We start from the raw sequence: 16,939 nt of genomic DNA, 5'->3' as shown, positions 1-16,939 counted from the left end.
ATCTGTATATTTTAACTCTTGTTCAATATTTATTGCTGATTATTTTAATTATCTCTAAATGAAATTAAATAAATAAAAAATAAATATAATATAAATATTAGGATATTAATAAAAATATTTGGAACCCAAAAACAATGAAATGTGATAAATTTACCAACACAGTATAAAAATATATTAAATATTTGTGTTATATAGCACATCACAGTGAAGCAACTTTTGATATATTTAAAACAATGGATTAAAACAATTTCATTTGTTTTCTGATAGTGAGAATATTTTAGAAGCTAAACAGTGGGTTATAGATGTTGCATATGTTAGTACATCAAGGAAATAAATTAGTAATGACTGAATCTAATTACAAAATTAACACAATATTTTGGATATATATTCTAAACATTATTTCAATTCAATTTTTTAAATAAAGAAATGATACTTTATTATTTTATTATACGTTATTTATTTACTAGCCAAAACGAGCTAAGTATAATAACTCAAGAGAAACTGACAGAACTGTTAGGTAAAACAAATATTTTAATAAACTAGAAAACATTTTATTAGCATTATTCATGATTAAATTAATATTTGATTAATGATAAGCAATTAAAGTAACCAATTTATGTTGTTTCATATAGCTACTAAGTTTATCACATGAAATGATAAAATATTAGAGATAAAATAAATCGCTCAATTAAAAAAAAATTGATATTCCTTTACCATATGGATATGATTATCACTTGGTTTTCTTTTGTGATTGCTTTTTATAATCGGTACCGTGAGTGTCCTTGGGGTAGGCAAATTCCTCAGAATTCGATATTCATGTGTTTTATACTTGAACTATTATTATTCGTAATGTAAGTATATCGATGCCTGTTCATTGATATCCGCTATTTTTTCCCATCATTCAAGCAATGTATGGACTCCATCTCGCAAGAATGATGTATATTTTAAGGCTATTCACGAAATGATCCATTTTTTCGGTATCTTCATAAGAATTTAATAATTTCATAACAAGTAGTAATCAGAAGGAACAAGATTTGTTTCATCAAGTAAAGCTTTTTCAAGTTCTGGATTTTAAATTTGTGTGGAAACCTTATATTGAATAATCATGTTCAAATCGATGGAGAGTAGTTGCCATAAGCTTCACACAACATTCGATGACCTTCAGAGGCCTTTTTTTAAATTGAACTAAAAAAGTAAAACTTCATGCAAATTTGAATTACTCGGTATAAATTTAGACATTCAATATGAAGTTGGTTACAAATGTACCTGATGCGATTTAACAGTAACATCATCTGTTGTCTTATATCAAAAAACATCTAGAGAACATTTGATATACGCCAAATTTGATCTTAGCGCCCGGTATATAAAGATTGCAACCGCTTCTTCAGTTGTTAATGCTACCATTCTTTGCTATATTAGTGAAGTTTCTTAAAATAATCTATTTAATTTCTGTTAAGGTAGACATTGGCATACAAATAAAATTTAACAGATACAAATGGAAGTGAGCATACATTCCTTACAGCAACAGCTAACTGGAATAAAATCACGGTGATATACGCCAAATTTGATCTTAGCGCCGGGTATATAGGGACTGCAACCGCTTCTTCAGTTGTTAATGCTAGCACTCTTTGCTATATTAGTGAAGTTTCTTAAAATAACCTATTTAATTTCTGTTAAGGTAGACATTGGCATACAAATAAAATTTAACAGATACAAATGGAAGTGAGTATACATTCCTTATAGCAACAGCTAACTGGAATAAAATCACGGTGATATAAGCCAAATTTGATCTTAGTGCCGGGTATATAGAGATTGCAACCGCTTCTTCAGTTGTTAATGCTAGCATTCTTTGCTGTATTAGTGAAGTTTCTTAAAATAACCTATTTAATTTCTGTTAAGGTAGACATTGGCATACAAATAAAATTTAACAGATACAAATGGAAGTGAGCATACATTCTTTATAGCAACAGCTAACTGGAATAAAATCACGGTTGTGTATCCACAGAAGATACAAGTATCAAGAAGGTATATTGATGGTTTAGGATGCTACAGATATAAACATAATAACGTAAAGGTGGGCACTAAATATTCATCTCAGTCACGCCAATAACCAAGCTGGGTCACTGGTAAGTTTTTCAAAAACTATTTTTTTTTCTAATTAATATAACGCTCATAGTACTTCAAACAGTAAAAGACACTATATTAAACAACAGACAACTTCAAATAATTGATACATATTAGCAAAAATAGTTTATAATTAAGTTTTTTGACTTGCGAGATGAAAACAACCCGGAAGAAAATCGAGAATGCCGTTGTGAAAAACAACGCCGTTCACGATCCCAACGAAATGTCAACCTTTGTTCCGACCAAAAAATTGTCGCAATAAACGCCGGGAATACCGCATCAACAAACTTGACCTTTCAGCAGGAGGATGGATACTTTCTCCGGCGATGATGGCGACGACCCTGAGACTACGCGGCTTCTCGTCACTTTCCTGCTTCACATATAGCGACGTCAAGACGAGATAAACGATTCGGACAAACGAGACATCACTTGCCGATATTTTCGAATGAAAGTTTCGGCCAATTTTTTTTCCTTCCGATATATCTAAATCCGTTTCCATCCGTGATGCATCAAGGAAATAAGTTAAAATGCAAATTAATTAATGAAATGTAAACTAGTCGTTATATAATTTTATCTTACACGGTGGTTTTTAATTATCATACAAAAACAGTCGACTGTTACAGCACAGATTATTTTTTTAGATTTTTCAATTTTTAGCATGGCAAACTAATTTACACTTGGACGGTTATTTACCGGACATTCATTGTTTTTAAATAATAATAGGAGCAAAAAGTGCGACACATAATATTAAATAAACTGGCGAAGGCGTTAAAAACTCTTAATTACCAAAGGTTTACCAATTGAACTGTGTAAATTAAAATACCATAAATAAAACCGTAACATTTAGAAATAAAATAACTTAATCAAAATTAAAATAAATTTCTATAATATGAAGGTTAATTTTATTATTTTAAATTTCTATATCCTCTTGAAACAAATATCATAATTTTAATTAAATAACCACTAATCAATTTTTGATAGTTTAGTATTTTTAATTAGTTTTTCTTATAGTTTACATAACCATTAGACAATTAATCTGTTGATTGAGGACCAGAGTTATGTTTAACCAGACTATGAGGCAACGATCAGTACATATAATAATCGTAAAGAGTGAAAATAGGATATTGGGAACGATATTTTTTATGACTCTCAAATTGATAATAATAATTTTTACTAATTACAGCTTAGGTCCAAATGGTAGAATTTTGTAAAATGTATTTTTATTGGTGTTCAATATTATTATGTGGGTTAGTTTCACTTTAATGTTCAAAGTTTCACTGAATGGACACTTATTTGGTACAGGGATATAGTGGGAACTACTGCTTCTTGTCCATAAAAATTCATTCGATTTTAGTTCATCCTAATGAAAATCAACCAAAACCTTCATAATAAATAACACATACATGAATAACAAATCCAGGGTCTAACTAATAAAGCATCAAGTTTTAGGCAAAGGTTCAACTTTATTAATCAAGATACTTTTCTTTGAAAGTAATGCATTCGGTTCAGCTATCCTCTAATATTTTACAAACTTTCCTAATCAAAAAACAATGTTTAATCAATACAAAGAATTGTTTGGAAAATAATAACAGTTGTTTCATGAAAACCCCTAGAACTAAATGATTTTTATGAAATTTCGACATTGAAGACAATGATTATCAAGTTAGGTTTAGGCAGTGAGCGAATGTTCGTCTTATCGGTCGGAATGTGTGGCTGTCGACTCGATTGTTTGTCCTAACACTCACTACTATTTTTGTGGAAGGAATTCGAACGGGAATAGAAAACACTGGTTGAATAAAAACTTGTTTATTTCGATTTCATATACTACATGTGGTCGACGGGAGGATAGACAAGATATTAGGATAGGTTAGGGATGTACGAAAGTGCTATGGTAAGTGGTACAGTTACAAGGTGTAGAGAAAAGAGAGCGACACGTCGTCGTGATGATTTTTCATTTTCCGGGAACCGCTTGGTACCAATATATCAGCGTTGTCAATTTTTGAACTTAAAATAGATGTACATGTGGTGGCCCTAAATGGTCGTAGTGGCGGCTACAGCAATTTAATAGGTTGCATTAACCATATGTAAAGCTCGGGACTTATTGAATGATGTGTTATTAGTTTTTGTTGAAGGACCCTGTACTCAGGATTAGGGTAATATCGTATAATACAATATTCATATTTGCTGAAAATGAAGATACAATATGAAAGAAAACTTCAGAGGGCTCCTACATTTGTAACCAATATTCTTGCTTTTCATTAATTCCTAATATTTTAAATATATCAAAAATTCTATTATTTTCCATAACTATTTATTTAATAATGGGATAGTTTCATAGTTTATAAATAAAAAATTTTAATAAAGAATAATGAATAATAAATAATATTCCACAATTATCTCTATATTTAATTATCCAATACTTAAACTAAATTAACATTCAATCATTGATTAGATATACAATAAAGGAAACATAAAACATAAATAATAAAATAAAAAATGTAATATATTTAGATTATTTAATAGCTTGATTTTTTGATATTAATATTAGGCATTAAATTTAATTTTAAGTGATTTTCAATAGATGGTGTAACTGTGTATTAAATCCTATCGGGTACATTTGTAACCAATCTCGTGTTGAAGCCTCACTGACAGGCTGGAAGGAAGAAAAATGCGGCAGAAGGTGCTGTGAGAACCCTATGGCAACCATGGGAATTCGTAAATTGCCTGAATGATATGAAATGATAATGAAAAAAGTAGCGGATATCAATGGACAAAATTTTGAATAATGAATGTACCGATTTTTCACAATAAAGCTTCAAATTCAAAAAAATCTTTAATTATAAACTAATTATAGGACTAATAATATTTAGGGAATGGTTCCTTCACTGAAAATTAATCGATAAATATAAGCTAAGCGCGTATTACCAAAGACCTGTAGCAGACACTAAAGAAATTCACTTAACTAAAAAATATATCAATAATAATTTTTTTGCACAGTGTTTGGGTAATATTTTAATCAATTAATCACCAAATATTAAGACGATACACAATCGGACGAAATGCGATAAATCGTTCATTAAAATGGAGGAACGTAAACAACTTTCACCTGTTCCTATAGTGAATCGACCGATGATGGTGACGCTGAATGAACCGGCCCTGCCATATACGAAAATAATGAGCACAATCTAGGAACGTCAACGAAAGGATACCGGGATAATGATTAAAATTCGTTTTATCGGCACGAACTAAATCCGATCATATCCGTACGGTGATTGGCACCGGATCGAGCCGAAATAGATATGACATTTGGATTGCAACACACCGTCTGTGGCTCTAATTGCGGACGCCTTTGGGCCTTTGGCGTTCGTATTCCAACTGACGACCGCGACCCCACAACATTCACCTTGAGCCAATTCTAAATCCATCCGCACAATTGACATTTCCATTATTGGGATTATTATGAATCGCAGCTTGGATCGCACCGTCCTTTTGCGATAATACTGTTGATAAAGTAATCCGGAACGTGACACTGATTGCATTAATAAGATTGTAAATGGCGATAGACTCAAATACATTATTGAAGGTTTTCATGTAAAAATTCGCGAAATGAATTAATCATGAAGAAATACCAGATATAATTGGAAATTTAACACTACCTGGTATGAACTGGTTTATTGATATTTCTGCTATTTTCCTGAAAAGATTACGATTGGCGAGAATTAAGATTCAGGCAAAAACATAACCACATAAATAAGAAATTAAAAAAGGCACATAAAATGTCAATTGAAAAGTCCCCGGCCTACCATACTAAAACACATTTTTTTGGCAAAATTAGTTTTTTTATTTAACATAATTCCCTTCAACGATGACACACTGATTATAGCGACCCTCCAACTATTCGATACCATTTTTGTAGTACGATTTGTTCTTTGCTTCAAAATAGGCCCCAGTTCCGGCGATCACCTCTTCATTCGACGAAAATTTCTTTCCAGCGAGCATTCTGTTGAGATCTGAGAACAGGAAATAGCCCCTGGGGGCCAGATCTGGTGAATACGGTGGATGAGGAAGCAATTCGAAGCCCAATTCATGGATTTTTGCCATCGTTTTCACTGACTTGTGACACGGTCCATTGTCTTGGTGAAGCAGCAATTCAAATGCGGCCGTTTTTCGGCGATTTGGAGCGAGCACTCGGATGACTGTTTCATCCATTGTCACATATCGACGCAAAAACTCGGGTTTATTATGCTTGATAATCATCAAGCACTTCTCCGAATCATCAACTCGTCGCTCGCGCGGCACCCACTTTGCACAGGGTTTTCTCATACCCAAATATTCGTGAATGATATGATGTACACGCTCAGTTGATATCTTTGGAGTGTCTGCTATCACATTCAATTTCAATTTACGGTCACTCAAAATCATTTTGTAGATTTTTTAAATGTTTTCGTCGGTAACAACCTCTTTTGGGAGTCCAGTGCGTTCACCGTCTTCGGTGCTCACTTCACCACGTCTAAACTTAGCATACCAATCCTTTTTATCCATTTTTTTCATAATAACAAAAGTTGCTTCACCCAAAATGATATAATATATAATAAAAACCTAATAACACAAATTAATGATCCAACAGTTGTCAAATTTTTACATGCATCTTTTGAGGGTTAGGGCTAACTAAAAAAAATATGGATTTAATTCTAGTAGCGCCATCTATGTATCAGACCCGGGACTTTTCAATTGACCTGTTATGTTGTTATACTATCATTATTTAACATCATAGCGATATAGTAATTTCGAATAAAGTTACAGATCATATAAAACATAATTTTAATCAGACATAAAAATATTTAATTGAAATAAGAATTGAAATTGAACAAGAAATGTGTTGAAAACTATAAATAATATTAAAAAAACTATTATATTAACTAGCACGGAAACATATAAAATTATTATAAATGAATTTCAATTAATAATAAAATTTAAGCACAGTAAAAGTATGTTAAAAACAAGGGTTACTCTTTAGTTAATACAAAACAATAACAATTATTGAAAAACTATTTCAAGCCAATTAATCAGTTTCAAAATATACCCAATTTATTTTTTTGTACTTGGTTTATTAATGTAAATATAATTTTATGTTCATTTTATACTTTTAATTTTATACATTGTTTTATATATATTTTTCATAATATAAAAGTTATTCAGTACATACTGATTTCAATTATAACAGAATGTTATGTACATATTATATACGAGTATTATGAATTTATAATAATCAGCACAGTATATAAATAAAACCAACTTTTGTTAACAACTTCTTAATAACAACCAAGTTACAAATATTTATATAACTATAATTTTCTTGAGATATAGAATTAATTATGGAAGTTCATATTTTACCATAACTATAAGTTCTGCTACATAACAGACGTAAAATAACAAAAAAAAGAGTCTTTATCTTGGTCTGAACAAATCTTCGAGCACGATTACCGAAAGAGTTTTTTTGTCATCTAAAATATCTTGTATCTATACATACTCTAATTTAATTTATAAAAATAGTATACTACAGGAAAAAAAAATCAATAATTAGAAACTCTGTTTTATAAAAGTCACTAATCACAGATTCATTTAATTTCGAAATAAAATATTAAACAAAAAACCGAGATACGCCAATGAATTTTAAATAAGGCTTACAAAATTACACCAAATTACCATATTGCAATGAGTTACAAACAAAATAAGCTAATGCAATAAATGTTGAAATGGCGCCAGATGTAAAATTTCATATCAATATATATATATATATATAACCAAATATACCAAAACTTTGAACTATCATAAATGAAATGAAACTTTCAAATATCATAACAGTTTGCTTACATTTCCTTCAATGCCAGACATTATTTCAACAGTTTATCGTTGCAATCCTGATTTATAATTCCTGTATTATCAATCCGTTCAGTATTCAGAATATATAAAAATAAAATTAAAAAGGAAGCTACATATACATATTTTATTATTGATATAGTCACCAATATAAAATTAATTAAAAAAATATATTACTACAAGTACAGTCACAATAATTCGATATAAAGATGAATTTAAAATTGATTAAAAAATATATAACACCGATGTGCCATTAAAAATAATAAAAAATTAGGTTGTTCTGGTGCAATGTTTTAGTTCGAAAAAAGTCCAAAACCGACAGAGCAAACAATAGGCAATAGCAAAATATGCAGATTTTACCTTCACAGAAATTACCATTGAATACAGTAAGTACTAAAATATGACAATGTAGGTATTTTACTCAATTACAGGTAATAAAAATAACCAACGCATTTACATTTACTTAAAACGGTCTACTTAAGCACTATATATTAAACGTTTCCGTGTCCACATTAATAATAATAATGACACCCTACGGGACCATTTATTAGCATCATATTACCGAGTTTTAAACAGTTTGACACACAAGTTCAAGAAAAACGACCACTAAAATACGAAACTCACGTGAACGACAAAGAGCTTACCATCGCGCCCAACGCGTTATTACTTGATCCCGGGGGGCGAAAATAAAGCGCAAAAATATAAGGATTTCATGCTTTTTCAGCTGAGGCCGCTAGCCTGCTTTAAACGTTTCAAAATAATCGTAACCGGAATACGTTTGCGTGACATGGTTAATATACAGTCACTGGTTTTTCTCTTGAGAGGATGAACTAATATTTCTATGTTCTTCTCATTACTATTTATTATAACAACTTAGACTATTACATTAAAATAAAAAATAATAAACTAAAAGAAAGACTGACTATTCCTAGGACGAATTTTTTAAGAAGCATAAAAATAATTTTTAAGAAACTTGACAAATAACGAAGCGAACAATTGCAAAAATATATCCTGTACTTCTTTTAGAAACAAAGCATTTCATGGAAAGAAGCGGCGACCTGTTGAACAAAACAGCGGTGTAAAACGACACTGTAGATTTAAATCTATTCTGACATAAACCAAATCCATATCTCTAGACGTTTCATTGGTCATACCTTTCAGTCTTAACATAAACATATGCCCTTGTTCCTTCTAATACAGTTTTCTCCAATGATGCTTCTACTAAAAAAAGAAGCAGTTAACTAATTTTACAAAAAACATATTAATATGTAGGCGTAATAAATATTAAACAACAAATAATGAGATCAAAAGTGTTCAGGTCTTTTTCATAGTTTTAAATTAAAATATTATTTAAGATAACACTGTATAAATAAAATAATGTGAATCTAGACATTGATTTGCAGTGTAACAACGCAGGATATATTGGGATGAATGTTGATGCAGAACTGGAATAATTACACCAAGAAGAATTTAAGTATCAAAAAATGATATATATGTGGTAATCCCAATATCATATGTCACTGTTACTAACAATCACAAATAGGTACCACAAATTTTATGAATATAACAAAATTATTTTAAAATAAATGTCTAAGAACTATTGCGAATGTACCTAGACAAATACTTCCAAAATTGTTAATGAGAAAATCTAAAGGCTGCAACTGTTGCAACAATATTTATGACGCAGAATTAAAAAATAAAATGGTTGATTTTTTTTTTTTTGGCCTGGAACCGGGTAGGGGAATCCTGTTACGGATACCTGGTCGGGAAGACCCGCAAGAATAAGCGAGTTGGACTGGTTATGTAGAGGCTGCCTCTGGGCTACCCACTAAACCCCACCCTATCAGCTGATCCAATGACCCTAACTGATATGATGTAATGATATATTAGATAGATAAACGCAGAAAACAGCTATTAACACGTGAACAAGATGGTATTTCCTACAAGTACAAAAGTACTTTAAGTACAAAAGAACCAATCTACCAACCAATAATATTAAAAAATACTTACGATATTGATTTATTTTTAATAGTATTATATTATCAAAATATTGGAGAAGTAAACCAAAAATCAAATATGGACACAAACAATAAGCGTGGATAATTATTAAAGAAAAACTAATTATGCTATAACATAAATTAAGTGTATTTCTTATTTCCCTACTGTAGTATCACATAACTAAATTAAATATTGCCATAGTAAAAAATATTATATATAATGGAAATCGAGGTAATTTAGAAAACATTTTTGAAATGTTACATGCTTGAGACTGATCGGAGCGTGCCAAATGCAATAAGCGCCCACTAATCGGAAGCTACAAAACGGTTCATTTGCTGACGATGTTCATTGTCGGGCGCTTTGTTACTTTTCAAATTTTTGAAACGCGTCCAAAATGCGTAAACATGATTTACGGACAGTTTACTATCGGTAACCGGCCTCTCGACAGGACCGATTAAGGTTGGTCAGTGTTTTTCACGCCGTCTTCAATTCATCTGGCGTCGACTTGCTTCACTGAATATATCGCTAAAAATATTTCCTGTTTTAATTGCTTTCAACTTCGAAAAATAAACACGGGAAGAATAAATACACTGCAACTGTTAGTCATTTATAAAAAGCGCATACTTCAGTTACTTAGAGATAATTTATGTTGTACAAGGGCGATTTAACAAGAATCTCTGTTTAACATGATGTACTGTCAATACAAAACCCAAGTTATCAAATACAGTGAGGTGTTAGGTGATGTAAATAGAAAATACCTAATTCGGCCCAGCCTATTAATCAATAAAAGAAGAATTTCCTTTCATGAACAATATATTTTTAAATGTACTATTAGACAAACAGATTCTTGATGGGGAATGAATAAATTCTACTAAAGAAAATAATCATTCTACAGATCCAGATGACCACAAATTTCTATATTGTGTGGAGACATTTTTTTAATGTTGATAGCGTTCAAAGATAGTCAGCCTTATATTGTTATCGTTAAGCTGTCTGACTAACTCCATTCACTGCCTCTGTATGAAAAAACAATAAAATTATTGTCTTCTTTACTAGTACTGCTATTCATGTTAAGTATTATTTCGTGTTTTTTTTTGTTTTCCACTATGTGAAGTGTAAATTGTAAGATTTTGAATTCTTTGCTTCTAATCCGTTCTGATAGTTTCTGAAAACTAACGAATCTTGTAACTAGGTGGTAGGAAGCATGACACCAGTATGACTCCATTTATTTTAGGTGACAGATTAAAAAACTTATCAAATCTTTAAAAAATACCATTACTTGTGCGAATCGAATAAAATTATCATCGTTATCATTTACTATTAGTATGTCAGTACATAAAATCGACAGAAAATAGTGATTATAAAGAAATGGGAAAATTATGTAACAAAAACGTTATGCAGAATCCATGCTTTATGCTAATCAAAATTAAACATTCTGATTATTCATTGATTTATGTCAGTTCACTTCAGACTGTATACGTTAGCCCCATTTTTTTTGCGATCCTTGCTTTCTCTTATTCAGAGACTAAAAGCACCTTTCTTCCCCAATGTATTTGGTTGTTTCTGATATACCAAGGCATGACCATCACATCGTCAGAATCATATTGAACATTTGCACCACTTGCAGCTTTTTGACCATGGTTAATTTGACGACACGAGACCATACTTGAATCGCATACTAGGATTTTAACTAGCGTAGGGAAACAGTCGATAGTAAAAAACTAGCGACTGCAAATAGTAATTACTATTTTTTTCTAAGACGACAGAGCCAAAAGTAGTAAATAAAGTACTCGACTGAAACAGTCGATAGTAAATAGTAACAAAATCAGTCGGACCGAAAATAGCGACTGAAACAGTCTATAGTAAAAAGTAGTCAATTACTAAACAGTAGATAGTCGAATTCAGTCGATAGTTCCCAAAACTAGTTTTAACTGATACTACTAGTTTTCTTGAGCTGTACAAAACAGAAGCAGTACTTTCGCTACTACAGCAAGGGGAATCCTATGAATCCTATAGATTGGATGAATCTCATAGCGGAATAATAATCACCGATTTTGATTTGAAATGATAGGTTTATCAACTATGAATATATTATAAAGTTTACAAGATCACTAAATTGATATACCAAACTTTAATGTATTGAAATTAAGACCATGGTGCCACACTTTGCTAAATTCCCTGGTTATGTCCAAGAAGATTTCCACAATGAGGTTCTTGCCATGAAAAATACGGGTTATCTTGAATATTCCATTTTTCCGATATGGAATTATAATAAAATTACGGAAAAATCAGTTACCAATATTTTAAAAATATATTGTTGTACGTAGTCTTGCAATATGAAACTGTTCTATAAAGACTCTATGTTAATAAATTGTTGAGATATATCTATGACAGGAGTATAATTCTTAAAAATAACTCTTTAAAGTTGAAAAAAAATTAAGATTAATAACTTCCTATGTTGCTTTGCGGTCTTTGTTCCATAACCATAGTCGTCTAACTGAATAAATCTAATGGCATCAACAATGCACGACATGAACTACAACACAAGCCATTCTGCTCTTCGTAGAAGATATCCTCGATTATGACACGCTGATTCACAATGGCTGAACGTGCTATATGGAACAAACTTAATAAGCCACATTTGTATGTCTTCTCACGTCTCTTACGCTAACGCGAATCCTCGGGCGATTTCAGATTGGGAGTTCCGACATATAACGACTCGGGCCTTATTCAGAGACGATTATGCGTAGAATGCCCACGTAACATTTGCGGAAAATCTAAATCACGTGTGGGTCGCGGTTTGGTTCAACGGTCCTAGATGTCATTAGAGCCAAATTGTTCGCCCATTAAACTATAAAACCATTTTTTAAGGCATAATCCATCACAAAAAGAAACGGTTTAAATTATTATTTTTACTAACGGTCAATTATAATAATATCATATCAAGGTTTAATGATAAAGCATTTAACTAAATCTATTTTATTACTAACTGTTGCCTTTTCTATTTTGTCAGTTATAGTAGTATAAGTCTCTTTTGTCAGCCTTTTGTAACTAGTAAAAAAAGGTATAGAAGGTATATATGATATAGAAAAATGAAATTCGTTTAAAAGGAAAGTTAAATCCTTGTAAAAGTCTGATAGGTCTACACTAGTTTTGTTCAAACTCACATTAAAGATGGACACAAGCAAAAAAAAGCACTATATTTTAGTTTTTCTTCAGCTGAAAATGTGATGATGATATTTGCAATGAAAAGTAGATCACTTACGAAAACTCCAAGCAAAAAAGGTCGTAGTAGAAGGGCAGTGAGCAAATTGTCGCAAACATCCAAAGGTAGATTGGCCAGAATTGGCGGTCAGGAAGATTTTACTGTGCATTTTATGGGATTGGTAAGAAATTATATAGTATGAGTTGCGTCCTTATGACAGAATTCTTAATTCGAATTTGTAATGCGATCAATTGGACCAACTTTGGCCACTATGGCAAAAATACTGTTTCATCAAGACAATGCCAATCAAAACCGGACCAAACCAAAGCCGTATCTTATAGTCCGTACTGAACACCAAGTGATAACCAACTGTTCCTCAGCCAGTTTTTTGACAATGGAGATCATATATCAACAAACTAGAAAAAAAACTAATAATAGTTAAATCTAATATGCAGCATAAAAAAGGAAACTAATGAGTTATAAAGAAGAGTTATAAGAATTATAAATCAAAACGTTCGATTATAATACAAACATTTCTATACATAAAAAGTTATTTAATTATTAATTAACATATTTAATTAAGAAAAATTATTATCAAAAAAAGACTATTGTAATGTGTTTATATTGTTATATTTATTTTCAATACAGTAATAATTACAAGTCATTACTGTGAAAAAAATAGTCAAAATGGCGGTGTAATTCATTAAGAGTTCTTTCTGCTGGATCAAACTGAATAGTCAACAGTGAATAATATTTGACCGTTATCTATAAATAGTTTTATATAGTTTTCGTAAAACTATTCATTTCAAGTCAAAATGTGAAAATTATGGACCGGTAATTCATGTTTTTTCATCATAATAATGCGCCTTTTTCCAATGTTTAAAGCTTCATTATGTTTCTCTAAACTGAGAAAAAGCCCTTCTGAGACATCATCTTCTTGAGAAAATTAAAACTAAATTCAAAAATTTATTCATTCATCGATTATCGATATCATTTATCGATTATATTCAGTTAGTATTAATAACATTTCCGATAATACGGTGGATATTTCAATGAAGATCAACCAAAAGGTGGAATATTTCTGCGCTTGACATATGGCTTAAATAAACAACTATTATTGGTAAACGGGGATCAATGTTATCCGTGCAAAGACCACCCAGACATTCGCCACCTGGCGGAATCGTTGATCTCAATTTCGCAATGCACGGAACACCATGTCATCGTCTCAATGGTCAACAAAAGCATATACCTAATCACAGCTGAACAAATGAAGACATTTTAAATAAATTAAATATTGCTTTTAGTTCTGGGAAAAAATGAGGTCAGGCATGTTTTTCTTAATAAATGCATTATTTTGAAATAGTTTAAATATATTGACAACATAGTTCAATTTTAAAACATAATTCGTTTTTTTTTTGGAATACTTCAAGTATTTACTTATATCTTAGCCATGTGGTTAATGATAATTATGATTTTGTACGTAAAAAATAGTACATTTTCCCTAAGTAAATAAATGTTCATGTTTACTTTTCCCTTTCTTTCTGAAAGAAACTAATTTCAGTAAAGGTAAGACAAATGGTACCTTCTTTTTTGTACAATCTTGATAATGCAGCGATAAATCATGATGGTAAATGAATCGGTAACCACCAACTTAAAAGTAACCTCCCCCAACGGTAATTACGTGAAGAGATTCAATAAACTCGCAGAAAAAAGGACCGAGAACTGAAAACTAACCCGATAAGCCGTATGGGAATCGAATGTTGTCCAATTATCTGGCCTTCATTGCCGCAATTAATTACTCTCCTTTAATTACTGGTTTAATTATATCTCGCCGCGACAGCCGATACGAAATGCCGATTTTTACAAAGGGGAAAGACAAAAGAAAATACAACGAAACTGTTGAAAACATATAAGTGTATAGTATATAGAATTATTAACTGTATAGTAAGAAATTTAACATAATTATATTAAGAATACGAATTAGACACAACATGACATAGAAGTCGTGTTTTTTGCTTTTAATTACAAAAAAACTATAAAGTGCGTAGATTGATAATAGTGTCATATAGTGATTGTTTTACTGTTTTGATGAAAGAACGTGCTGGACGTGTTTGGGTGGCGATTTCCGCGTGGACGACAAAGAACTCCCGGAGCGGGAGAGGTTTGAAGACGCAGAATTAGAAAAGTGCTGGAGAAAGATTGTTACCAATGACAAACTTAAGTGAGAAAATTATAATTCGTCTTGTGTATATGACGGGACCAATTCGGAGTGATGTACTACGAGTTGCTAGAAATGTACAAAACGGTTACAGAAGCACGCTATAATATATATTGGCAAAGACCGAAAGAAATTACAGATGTGGTTCAAAAATCACCTTGAAACACTAAAATGAGGCATAAATATATATTTCCTCTTCGGTTTATCACCTATTCTGGTGAATAATACACATATATAAAATCCGCATGTTACTCAAAAGATGGGCCAAGGTTATTGATAACAGCAGATATTACATACTCATTATTATTATTATTATGTAATGAATAAATAAAAATGAAGGATCAACAAGTATCAATAAGTTTTAACCTCTATTTTATAAAAGTATAATAAATTAACAAATTATAATATGGGGCGCAGAAACATTTCCCATATTATTTTTTCTTCTAAGTTTGACATCTTAAATTCACATTTGGTTTAGTAATTTTTACATAATATCTTACTTTACAATATTTCTTCGTTTAACATCATTAGTTTTTCAAAATTAATAAATATAGATTTATTTCCTATTTTTCCATTTCCTAGGTTGACCAGCTAGAACTACATGATCTTTGGCTGATGCCGCTTCAGGTTCGGCAAATGGATTTTTTTGCGGGCGTCAGAGACCCTAGGTTACGACTGAGACTGTCGTAGTTTGTTTACTACCGGGGTTTGTGGACGTTTGTGGACGTTAAGGTTCCTATGGAGAACCTCACACTGAGCATGTTTATGAAATTTTTCACAAACGGGATGCCCGATTCGAGGTGTGTATTGACGTTCCTCATAAACCATGGGGCTCTGAGTAACGCGCGGACTTTTTCGGATTGGAACACTTGTAGTAGTTCAAGTTGTCTTTCCAAGACATACCTGTACCACACCTGTGCTCCGTTGAGGCAGATTGGACGGACTAGCACTTTATACAACGTGTTGTTTTCTGTGGGATTGGAAGTTTGCTTTTTCTGCAGAGTAATGGAAATAGTGGGCTGTACATGCCATTTCCTTTGCAAATGGCGTGCTGAATTTGGGCTGACCATTGAAATTTGCGGTCGAACAGGAGACCGAGGTATGAAACTTTCTGGAGTCATGGGATAAGACTTTATCGATTTCGAGGCGATAGGCGCGGAACCCCTTCTTGCGGTGGAACAGAATAGCCTGAGTTTTGCTCAGGTTTATCTGTAGACGCCAGAATTTGTACCACGCTATGGCTTGGTTCAGTTGTACTTGGAGTCTGTTGCGAATAGCGTCGAGAAAGTAACCGGTTGTGAAGAAAGCGGTATCGTCTGCGTAAAATGATGTATGGGAAAATTTGTAGAGCGGGAAATCAGCCATATAAAGGTTGAATAGTACTGGGGCTAGTGGAGCACCTTGCGGGACTCCTGCGGAAATTTGTTTACGAGAGGAGACAGCGTCACCGATCCTCACTTGAAAGGACCTACCGTCCAAGTATGAATATATCAGGGATATTAGGTCAATCGGTA

The 16,939-nt window shown here is 31.8% G+C and overlaps 1 protein-coding gene across 2 annotated transcripts in view; it reads right to left on the bottom strand.

The window, feature by feature from the left end:
• The window catches only part of LOC143191053 (death-associated protein kinase related), a 305,475-nt gene that overhangs the window by 160,181 nt on the left and 128,355 nt on the right, over positions 1-16,939 (bottom strand). The gene's annotated exons all lie outside the window — the stretch shown is intronic.

Source organism: Rhynchophorus ferrugineus, unplaced genomic scaffold (assembly GCF_030347505.1).
Source record: "Rhynchophorus ferrugineus isolate W39M unplaced genomic scaffold, kcgeb_rfMv2 rfM2, whole genome shotgun sequence".
NCBI classification, from domain to species: Eukaryota; Metazoa; Arthropoda; class Insecta; order Coleoptera; family Curculionidae; genus Rhynchophorus; species Rhynchophorus ferrugineus.
This window is presented reverse-complemented; position numbering and strand designations above follow the sequence as displayed.